We start from the raw sequence: 3,660 nt of genomic DNA, 5'->3' as shown, positions 1-3,660 counted from the left end.
CAAAGCCCAGTGTGGTGAGCCTGGGGCCCAGGGAAGGGAGGACAGGTACATTTGCTACAACTTCTTATCCTGGCATCTGCTTCTTAGAGGGTTTGGATTAAGATACCCTTTCAAGGGCTCTTAAAAATCTTGCAGCTCTTCCGGTTGCACTGGAGCAGGCGGAGACTGAGAGAGGCTGTCTCAGGTCCTCTGTACCCCTGACCACCACCCTCTCCCCCAGCGTGGCCACATCGTCTCCCCTCCGCCTGCACTGGCCCAGGGAACGCTTACAAGGCTCCTGCCTCCCAGGGCTCCATGCAGGACGGGGCACAGGTCCCTCCTACTCTCTCCCTAAGCCTCTCTGAAAGGGCAAGAGTCAGCCCCAGCGAGGCCCCAAGACCATCTTTCAGAAAGCACCGCCGCCCTCGGCATCTAAGTACCGCTTCTCCCCTCTGTGGTGGAAACTGCCCACCGTCCACCAACATCCGCCCTCTGCTCCCCCCACAGTAAGAGCTTTACATTTTGTTTTATAGCTATTATAAACTATAGCTATTATATATTTTATATAAACACATAAATATATATCATGTATTGTGCTATTATAGTATGAGATATTACTGACATACAATATGTTATATTGTATATTTTGCATATATTTGTTTTATATATTTAAAGCGCATGATTTGATGAGTTTGACACGTGTACATACCCATGAAACCACCACTACTATCAAGACGATTATAGCCATCACCCCAAAAGTAGTTTTTTGCCCGTTTGCAGTCAGTCCCTTCCTTGATCCCTCCTTCCCATGGCCCTCATCCCCAGGCAGCCAACGATCTTTCTGTTCCTAAAGATTAGATGGCATTTTCTAAAGTTTTACATAAGTGGACTCACACAGGAGGTACTCTTTTGTCTGGCTTCTTTTGCTCATGGTAATTATTTTGAGATTCATCCCTGTTGCTGCGTGTACCAACAGTTCATTCCTTTTTATTGCCGAGTAGTAGTTCATCATGTGTTTTTTTGCTTTTGGGTCACACCGTGAGGTTTGTGGGATCTTAGTTCCCTGACCAGAGATTGAACCAGGGGCCTCAGCAGTAAAAGCGCAGAGTCTTAACCACTGGACCACCAGGGAATTCCCTCCACCATATGGATGGACCACATTCTCTTTATCCATTCACTTCTTGATGGAGAAAGTTGAATTGTTTCCAATTCAAGTTTGGGGCAATTACAAATAAAGTTGCTACCTCCACACAAGTCTTTGTACAGACGTATGTTTTCATTCTCTTGGGTAAATATATAGAAGTGGATTGTCTGGGCCACAGGGTAGGTGTATGTTTAGGCTTCTACGAAACTGCCAAGCCATTTTTCTAAGTGGTTGTAATTTTACATTCCTGCAAGTGGTGTCTGAGAATTCCAGTTGCTCTACATCTTCATCAACACATGGTATGATCAACTCTTTTATTTTTAGCCATTCTAGTGGGAGTTTAGTAGCATCTCACTATGGTTTTAATTTGAATTTCTCTACTGACTAATGAGCATGTTTTTATGTCCACAGCTCCTCTTTTAAACTGGGCATAGGATTGCTCAACTACAGACTATGTCGTTCAGCCTCCCTTGCAGCTAAGTGGAATCATATGATTAATAAAATGTGAGAGAAATTAATTTTTTAAACTTCACTCCTGCTTCCTTAAAACAAAATTGCTTGCCCTCATTCCATAGTTTGTATCAACCTGTGTTTGCTGCAGTAATACTGCATAAAACCACCCCAAAATTCAGTGGTAAACAAACATGAGTATTTATTTCTTGCTGACAGATCTGCAGGTCTCAAAGCAGCTGCTCTGTTCCCAGCCATGGGTCAAGTTCAGGTCTGCCCCACATGTCTCATTCCCACGCCCAAGCTCCAGAGACAGCAGTCACCTTGGGCAGGTTCTGCTCACAGCTGAGGTCAGAAGCTCCCAGAGGATCAAACAGAAACTCATGATGCCTGTTAAGGCCTAGACTTGGAACTAGGGCAGGGAAGTTTATTCCTCTTGCGGCGATAGACCAAAAAGAAGTGAACATTTGCTGGGCAATGTAATCTCCCAGTGAACTCTTCCCCCTCCCACAAGGTAGAACACAGGTGAGTCTGTGACCCACACTTGACCATGAAGCTGAGGTTATTATTCTAGGGATGGTGGAGCCACAGGACGGAGGGCACCTGGGTCCCTGAGAGTCCTTGTAGAGCCGAACTGCCCGCACATCTGTTCCACTCTCAACCTGAGTATGTTGAAGTGAGGATGCGATCATCTCCATCTTCTTTATGACGCTGCATTTTTAACCCTCTTTGTTTCCGCAACTAGACTTCAGCCTAATATATGCTCCGTCTTTTCCTTTTCTGACACAGGGAAAATTTGTTTTTGTTTTGCTTTGCTTTAATCTCTTCTCAGGTGGAAAAAAAATTACCCAAGCATTCTTTCATGATTAGCAGCCAGAAGAGGGAAGGTCCCGGGGTCAAAATGCAAAAGTTAATACTTCACATTACCATCCAGCCACATGACCTACCCTGCTGGGCGTTTCCAAGAATTCTGGAAACTGACTTGCCATGTTCAGAGCTCGGCCTTCCCTGCTCTCCTGCCCATCCAGCGCATTCACCTTCCTCCCACACAGAGCTCCCGGCTCTGCTGCCCCCAGTCCCTCCCTCCCCGGGCCTGTGGCTGGTTTTGCAGAGCCAGGTGCCAGCGCTGGCCCTGGTATCCTTGCCTCTGACTAGCAGTGCCTCCACCCAGCCTCGCTCCACTCAACAAACACGAAATAGCAGGCTAGGGCATCTGAAGTTCTGCTCTCATTAGCACACTGGGAGGTAAGTGCAGGCAACCAGGGAGAATTTACCCTGCAGCAACAGGCTTCTCTGGAGAAGCCAAACACACCCCAGCAGGTAGCGAGTGCAGAGGCTGGGGGCCTCTAAGTGCCTCTGAAAACGTTCCTTTTCCCTCTGCACAGAGCCAGCCCCTTCCTCCCTTGCCCTGTGTCTTCTGCAGCCCCAGCCCCATTTTCGTGCCCCTTCAGCGGGCGCAGCTGTCAAGCTCTTCCCCAGGGGAGTTTCCTGAGAGCCTGGGAAACGGCCCAGCCTCATCTGGGGCTGCTTCTCCTCCATGCACACTCTCTGGTCACTAGCAACTCTACCGCGTTGCAGGAAAGCCCCGGATCTCACTGCCTGCTCTCCTCCCTGCCCTCAATGCCCTTACCCTATTCTCCACCTGGGCAAACTCCTTCCCATCCTCCAAGTTCTGATTAAATGACACTTCCTTGAAGAAGCTTGCCCTCGGCCTCCATACACGGTGGTTATATCCTCCTCTGGCTTCCACTGACCCACGGGCAACTCTGTTCTAGTTCCAGCCCCTCTGTATCATTGTGAGGTGTTTAAGTATTTTCCCCACCAATCAGTCTGTGCCTGCTTTGAGGTAAAGGTCAAAGTCTTTTGTTGGTATTTGGGTCTCCAGCACCTGGCCTAGTGCCAAATAAATGACAAGTATTGAGTCCATGTTTATTGATGCCTGGAGCAATGAATGAGCAAAAACACACACTGAAGAAATAAAGAGCCAGTTAGATGCCAGTCTGCTTGGATGCACTTTCCCTCTCTAGCACTTATTTCTGTTGAAGTATGTCTTATATGTTTATTTTCAATCTCCTCTTCCACCCCGC

This window comes from Aethalodelphis obliquidens, unplaced genomic scaffold (genome assembly GCF_003676395.1).
Source record: "Aethalodelphis obliquidens isolate GAN/ISIS:26980383/991018 unplaced genomic scaffold, ASM367639v1 scaffold14, whole genome shotgun sequence".
NCBI classification, from domain to species: domain Eukaryota; kingdom Metazoa; phylum Chordata; class Mammalia; order Artiodactyla; family Delphinidae; genus Aethalodelphis; species Aethalodelphis obliquidens.
This window is presented reverse-complemented; position numbering follows the sequence as displayed.